The following is an 8627-nucleotide window of genomic DNA, read 5'->3' as shown; positions in this document are numbered from 1 at the left end:
TTTAACACAGAAAGTGTTAAAATATTTTACACACTAATGTGTTATAGTTTCACAATTTGTGTTAAATATGTTGTTTTTGATCCAGTTGAACAAAACTTGTATGCAATAAACACAACAAACTTACATGTAGTTTATACAGAATTTATTAAATCTGAAAACACTGCATAAAAAATAGCCAACATTCAAAAAAGTCAACAAATGTTGTTGTCTCAAATGTCAATATCCTCTATCTGCCGCTGGAAGTTCCCCTCACCTGAGTATTAGATCCTGGACTACATTTCCCAGAATCCACATACCTGGACTGATTGTGCACACACCTGTCCTGCATTTAACAGACTATTTAATCGCTAAGCATGCTAGGCTCAGTTCAAAGCTTTGTATTGCCATGTTCAATAATTCTGAGCCTCAATAGTCAAGCAATAACGTCGCTACGCATTTATTTTCTAACAACTCAGTGCCATGTTGTAACAATGAAAAATTCAAGTAAGTAATTTATGTCAAAACATATTGAAACATTCAAAAATTAAAGTTATTTGTGTGAAAGCATATTGCTGATTATTGGCATATAATTCACTTAAGTTAATGGTGTTTGTGGTCACAGTTCTCGGATCCTTTATGTCAGATACGACTGACTGACCAATATTGACTAGCCTATAACTTGGATAAGATTCCTAAATGTTTCACACCTACAGCACACATTACAGTCATTGATGCACAAACGCGGATATGTTCTACATGTCTACAGTATAAAGAATGAATACACTAGTCTTATAAACTCCTTGATTTCGCTTAAGCAAATTTAAATATAATATGCATGTACAAACTATTGTAAAATTTATTTGCATCACTCAACAAAGGTTTTTGTAGGTTTTAATAAAATGTAAATTAATAACAGTCATAAGCATATTTCCAGTACATGCCTCAGGGCTTGCATAGTATCGTCAACTCACTCATCAGAATCTTCGGTAATGTTCAGCAAACTTCGCCACGGCTCATTCGGTTCTTGTTGAGTCCTCGGTAATCCTCAGGAAACTTCGACAGTTGGTTGAACTGGCTCATTTGGTTATTTCTGACATGTTCTACTTCGGCTGTGCGTCCTGCGTCATCAACCCGGAACTAAAGTTCGATTAAGTTCGATTTCTCAACCGGCTCGACCGGTTACTTCCTGAGAACCGGCTCAAAAATATGATTCGTTGAAGAACCAAACATCACTAGTTCTGACACCATTTGGCTTCTTGTTCTTTTGACCCTGGCTGTCTGCCCTTTTGACCACTGCCTTGTTTGTTTAGATGATTGTTTCTGTCTGTTTGCTGCCTGCCCTGATCACCTGACTGTTATGACCATGGTTACGGTTCAATCTACGTTGCTGCTGATATTCTGGTTACTACAACCCATTATTGTTTGAATTCTGATTCGGCTAATGGTTAATGAACCGCATATATATCTTAACCCCAGTGCCTCAGAGTCTTTGTCACAATAGTGATTTAAACATCATCAATATTGTCTGATTTCTGAAGAGTCTACGGTTTATCAAATTTGTACTCTGAATTAAATATTAATAATTTATATTCACATATTTGCTAGAGTACATAGCATACAAGTGATGTTGAGGGTCGGTGGATGGCTCTCATGTATCCACCTGCAGTGTTACCAGATTGGACACTTATTTTCATATAGTGTTATTTATTTAATATGAAATTATAATTAACATATTTTTTTTTTTCCATGACTTGTTGGACAATTTCAAGACAAACTTTTGACAACAAGACAAACTTTGCTGTCATTCGTTCAAAATTGCTGAAAATTATACCATTTTAAGATGAGTGATATTTATATCTCCCCTATTGCAATACTAAATAAAAACTAATCTTTTATATATGCCACACCACAGGACATTATGCGACACTAAAGGACAGAAATGGTAGTTATTAAATTATTTCTATTTAATTTTGAACATATCAAAAGAGAGAGTTTAATTTTGATACAAACAATAGCAAAACGTTTTTTTTAAACAAAACGATTTATCTCTTAGTCAATCAGTATGTTACAGAAACTCTTCTAGCCCATCTGCTGCATGTATGGCACAACTAAATATAATTGCTATTCAAACTATAATTATTAAGATGTGAATGATTTTTTAAAAACTATATGGATACTGTTTTTAAGGCATAATTTTGATTCTATTTACTTTCTGCATTGTTCTCTTAGCATCTCCTCCCTTCTGCGTGGATCCCTGTTAATTTTCTATCTATATTTCCACGTCCTCTTCCACTAATTTCTCTCCCTCAATTATTTCTGTCTCAAAAACAAAGTATCACATTTTATACTTATTTTCATGACACTTTATAACAGTACAAGTTTTGTGCAAAAACATCAGAAAATAGTTTAATTCATGTAGGCTAATTATTGCATTTAAGAACACTAATAAGATTTGTTTAACTCCTTTTTATTCTTTCATTTAAAATGCTTCTTAAAGAGACCTTGTCCTCTGGTGCGACATCTTTGTCCTGTGATGTGACAGTGCAGGCGTCACACCGAACATTATCTGCCAAAGGACGTTTCAGCCTTTTGTGTCAATTAATGACCTTGCCATTCAGAGCTAACCTGTCACTAGCAGTTAGCAAGACACATTTGCATACTTTTCCATGATTATGTAATCCAACATACAGTTTTTAATAAAAAAATATATAATTTAGGGGTGTCATACCAAAGGACAACAAAACGTAACACTATTGCAGTGGTTCAAGATTTGAACAATTCGGAGAGATTGAGCTTCACAGGAGGCTTCATTAAAACGACCTTGAATGGGATCCTTCATCTAATTAAAGTTTTCTCTTGGCCGATTTAAAATCAGGATATGGTGTCACACCAGAGGACATGGTGTTCAGAGACAAAATGCATCAAGTTCCTACAATTTCAGAAATATATGGATGAAAAAAATGATTGTCATTTACTGAAATAGAGACTTGTACAATTATTATTATTATTTTTTTTATTTTTTATTATGCAAACAAACATGCTATTTACAGGTGACAAATCAGATACAGAGTAACCAGGGTCAACAAAACATACATGACAGCCAACATGGTTTGTGTGAGTATGAGTGTGTGTGTGTGTGTGTGTGTGTGTGTGAGACTGGGTGTTGGGTTTGGAAGTATACTAAACAAAATAATCAAAAAATTAAATAAATTAATCAAAAAAAAAAAGTAGTAAAAAAAAGTACAACAGTAATGATAACAGTAATAATAACAATAATAATAGTAACATTAATAACAAAAATTAGAGGATAGTAATTAATTAAAAAATAAATAAATAAATAAATGTGGGGAAAGTTGGAGGATTAGAAAGAGGACAAAATAGTAATAATAATAATAATAATAATAGTAGTAATCATAGTATTAATAACAAAATAATAATAATATTAATAATAGAGAGAAAATAATTATAATAATAATAATAATAATAAAGCTAAAAAGAGTAAGATATTGTAAGGCTGCCTCTGGGCCCTCCGTGGGCAAGGCATAGTTTAGGCCCAGGACGAGCCATATAGGAGAGGAGCTGCAGGGCACAAGGACCAAAGTCTCAGCCCCGGCCGCCACTCACATGCCATGTTTACCTCACATATGTACTGTATATGTATTGTTAAGTGTATAATGCATTAAAAAAGTGTGACGTGCAGTGTGGAGCCAGCCCAGTGCAAAGCCCAGGCCCCCATGCTCACGTCCCACTTACCCTGTGTGTGTCTGATATACATGTATGCATTTTTTTTTTTCCTCTCTTTTTCCCCTTTTTTTTTTTTTTACTTTTCCCTCCTCTCCTCTCCTTCCTCTTCCCTTGCTTGTTTTAAAATAGATGTATGTATACCGTCTAGTGATGCATTAAAAAAAAAAAAAAAAAAAAAAAAAAAACAAGGCATGTAGTGCTGAACCAGCCAGAGGCAAGAAAACCAGGCCAAAGCTGGTACAGGTTGGTTTGTATTATTTTGAGTGGAAGTTGACAGGTTTTCCATGGAGATGTAGTCTGTTATTAAGTTTTTCCAGACTTGTACAATTATGCCGGAGTTATTTATTAACATTTTAGTGCTTTTCTTTTTAATTTATAAAAGTTGTAATTTACTAAACCAAGCTTGAGACAGTCACACCATAGGACAATTTTGAGATTTGGCTCAACAATGTAAAAAATCAAATAACACTGCAGCTTTTATAACAACAGGTCTATGTAGAACAAAGAAATGTTTAACCATTCACTGTATTTTAAACAACGGCAATATTAATTCTATTAATTTTTATCTTGTAGGACAATGAAAATGCCATGTCACGGCAACAGACAGATATTTTTCCCATAGCTATGAGAAACATGGACTCGCATGCGGTTGCTGTGCTGTATTAAAGCTTTATCTAAAGCTTTCACAGTCCTACAAGCTACAGACCTATTTCGTTTTCAAGATCTAGGAGTGTACGGTGACCATCCGTGCCAGGAATTCTATATTGCCTAAAATATCTAGGATTTGGATTTGTTTGCGTGTGCAGACCGATCGGTGTATGACATTGATTCCTTATGTTTTTTAAACGCTCTCGTGGTGCGTTAAATCAAAGAAATATAGAAGTCCTGGCCAGGACGTGTCCAGGAAAAATGGCACGCATGGTCACCCTATTGGAGTGCCCAGGACAGTATGGGCACTGTGTGGTTCAAAGTTTTTAGGAATGTGCTTCTCTGTTGTGGTTAAATCCACTAGAAGGTCCTCTGGGATTTTTATATGGATTTTTTTTTTTTTACTCCAAAAGTAGCTGGTCTGCATGATGAGACCACTACATGAATGTTGTTAATGTTCTTAACGCCACTCACTCTTTGGAGCATTATTGCCATCTAGTAGGTCTATCTTACATGTGTTCAGCTCCTCCATCCTGTGCCATATCCCCACACAGACCAGACCTAGGCATTGCACCATACTGTCGTGGGGAGCGTTGCTTTAAGCCACACCACCCTGTGGGTGCTCGATCTCATCTGAACTCGGAATCTCAGCAAATATTGATGTAATTAGATCCAGGGGCGCCTGCAGAATTAAATTGTAAGGTACGCACAGCCATCAAGGCCGTGGATACTGGCATCGTAAGCAGAACTTTCATCACACAGTGGATATTTTGGTAAAAATCTGCTGTACTTTGAAGAACTTCACAAATGTCATTTATGTTAGGTTGTAATGCATTGAGCTGCTCAAGCTCAGCATCCGTACCATTCAGGTTAGGCATTAGTTTTCTGTACTCGTCTTTTATTTCCTGCCACAAAGTGTCGGACAAGGCAGAACGTTTTTCTGGCAGCAAATAGTTGGATCTTTAGGCATGGTAGTGCTATACAGACATGGTCTCTCACTTCTGTTGTGAGGTGATCAATGATGGGAATGAAAAGATTCAGTTGCAAGTACTCCTCTGGGCTCTATGCAGGTGTGTTTGATTGTTTACTCTGCAGTTCCACAATGCGAGGGATGGAGGGATGAACATCCACTTTATTTGCCAAATCACAGCCCTGCTGCCAGAGTTTCCCTTGTGAAAAAGAAGTGCACTTAAGTATACTTTTATAAAGTGCACTTATTGCAGAAATAATATACTTTACAAGAGCACACATAAGTGCAAATTAAATGTTATTTTCGATGCTTAAATACATTGTATTTGTAATTAACTTCAAATGTATGATATTAAATGAATTATTTGAACTTTTGAGTAATTTTAAAGTGGGACTTTTTAATACATCTTTATATGTACTTTCATAATTGCTTCTAGTGTCTTTAAAATGTTTAAAGTGTACTACTAATGTACTGACGAGCAATTAATGTTAACTAAAATATACTTTAATGTCAGTTAACAATACACTTAAGCGTGAATTAAATGTAATGTTTTTGACCACCTAAATGCATGTTATTTGTAATTGATTTCAAATATATTAGTTTAAAATGACATTAAATGCAATTAGTTGAACTTCTGAGTGATATGTTTGAACCACTTAAGTGGGACTTTAGTATATTTTATATGTACTTTGAAATATGGTAAATATGTACCTCTGAATAAGCAATTAATGTGAACTAAATTATACCTAAATGTCATTTCAATGTACTTAAATGTCATATATCTCTGGCAATAAAGTTGACATTTAGTATGGCAATTTAAAAATGTATTTAAAAAAATCTCTTAAGTACCTAGTTACAATCAACACAAACACAACATGAAAAACCCTCTACATTTATTGACAAAACAATCTCTAAAACAAATCCAAAAATACAAACAAATACTTTTTGCTGATGCACAAGAAAAACCCAGCACTATACACAGTTGCAACACTTTAACTCGCTACAGGTACATTTCAAACAATTAGAATATCGTGAAAAATATTTACTTATTTCAAAAAGTGAAACTTTCATATATTTTAGATTCATTACATGTAAAGTAAAACATTTCAAAAGTTTTTTTTTGTTTTAATTTTGAGCTTACAGCTCATGAAAGTCAAAAATCAGTATCTCAAAATATTAGAATATTTATATTTGAGTTTCAATTAATGATCATCCCTACAGTATACATTCCGGGTATCTCTTCTTTGCAACCACAATAATGGGGAAGACTACTGACTTGGCAATGATCCAGAAGACATTGACACCCTCCACAAAGAGGGTCATTACTGAAAGGGGTGGCTGTTTACAGAGTGCTGTATCAAAGCATATTATGGAAGGAAGAATTTGGGTAGGAAAAGGTGCACAAGCAACAGGGATAACAGCAAGCTTGAGAATACTGTCAAGCAAAGCTGATTCAAACACTTGGGCGAGCTTCACAAGGAGTGGACTGAAGCTGGAGTCAGTGCATCAAGAGTCTCCACGCTCAGACGTATTCAGGAAAAGGGCTACCAAGCCACTTCTGAACCAGAGACAACGTCAGAAGCATCTTACCTGGGCTGTGGAGAAAAAGAACTGGACTGTTGCTCAGTGGTCCAAAGTCCTCTTTTCAGATGAAAGTAAATTTTGCATTTAATTTGGAAATCAAGGTCCCAGAGTCTGGAGTAAGAGTGGAGAGGCACAGAATCCATGTTGCTTGAAGTCCAGTGTGAAGTTTCCACAGTCAGAGATGATTTGGGCTGCCATGTCATCTGCTGGTGTTGGTCCACTGTGTTTTCTGAAGTCCACAGTCAATGAAGCCATCTACCAGGAAATTTTAGAGCACCTCATGCTTCCTTCTGCTGACAAGATTTATGGAGATGCTGATTTCATTTTCCAGCAGTACTTGGCACCTGCCCACACTGCCAAGGGTACCAAAAGCTGGTTCAATAACCATGGTGTTACTGTGCTTGATTGGCCAGCAAACTCGCCTGACCTGAACCCCTTAGAGAATCTATGCGGTATTGTCAAGAGGAAGACGAGAGACACCAGACCCAACAATGCAGATGACCTGAAAGCCGCTATCAAAGCAACCTGGGCTTCCATTAAACTTGAGCAGTGCCACAGGCTGATCACCTCCATACCACGCTGCATTGATGCAGTAATTCATGCGAAAGGAGTCCTAACCAAGTATTGAGTGCATAGAAATGAACATACTTTTCAGAAGCCTGACATTTCTGTTTAAAATATCCTTTTTTTTTTTTTTTAATCTTATGTAATATTCTAATTTTCTGAGACACTGAATTTAAGGTTTTCATTATCTGTAAGCCATAATTATCAAAATTTCAAGAAATAAAGGCTTGAAATATTTAACTCTGTGTAATGAATCTATAAGTATATGGGTTTCACTTTCTGAAATGAGTGACAAAAAATATTGACCTTTTTCATGATATTCTAATTTTTTGAGATGTACCTGTAATTAGCAAGAGTCTGGAGAACAATGCAAAATCACTTACATACTTACAAAAGTACCTAATCTCGCCATCATAGAAAACATCATTATGTATGATGTATAAGCCTGTTTCCTCATTGGTATTACTATCCTTGTGGAGTCATTTGGTGTCCAACATATAGGATTACTAATACACAAACACACACACTTAATACAAAAAAAAAATCAAGAAAATTATCATTCCATGTACAACATAAGAGACCTTTTTGACATTACCAAACTGTGTTAATGGTACCCTCGGTTTCACAGACAAGGCTTAAGACCAGCCCCAGACTAAAGTGTAATTCTGAGCTGTTTCAATTGAAAGAAACTTACACTGACTGATCTTTAAAAATATCAGTGCCTTTGTTTTGTCTCAAGATGCACATCATTAATGTTTTTTCTAAGGCATGTTAACGAAAATGACTTAAATGTCCTAATTGAACTATGGCCTAATCTGGGCTTGGTCTAACCCCTGTCTGTGAAATCAGGCCATAAATTCTCAAACCTTTACTAGCACCAACATTTAAAAAAGACCGAAAGGTTTCTTCTAAAATCTTACTCCAGCATTAGTGAATGCAAGTTTGACTAAATAAATAAATTAATAAAAAAAGAACTCCAAATGAACTTGCTGGGAAATGCTGTTTGTGTCCCAGAAGCTCTCCATCGGCAGTAAACTTCAAATGTCATGAAGCTGCACACCATCTCTCCACAGTCTCTGTGAACGGAAATGCTCCAATGAGGCAGGAAAGTCTGGAAAAAATTCCTTGATGAAAGAAA

The sequence above is a fragment of the Barbus barbus genome (genome assembly GCF_936440315.1).
Source record: "Barbus barbus genome assembly, chromosome: 12".
NCBI classification, from domain to species: Eukaryota; Metazoa; Chordata; class Actinopteri; order Cypriniformes; family Cyprinidae; genus Barbus; species Barbus barbus.
Note: the sequence above shows the minus strand (reverse complement) of the source record.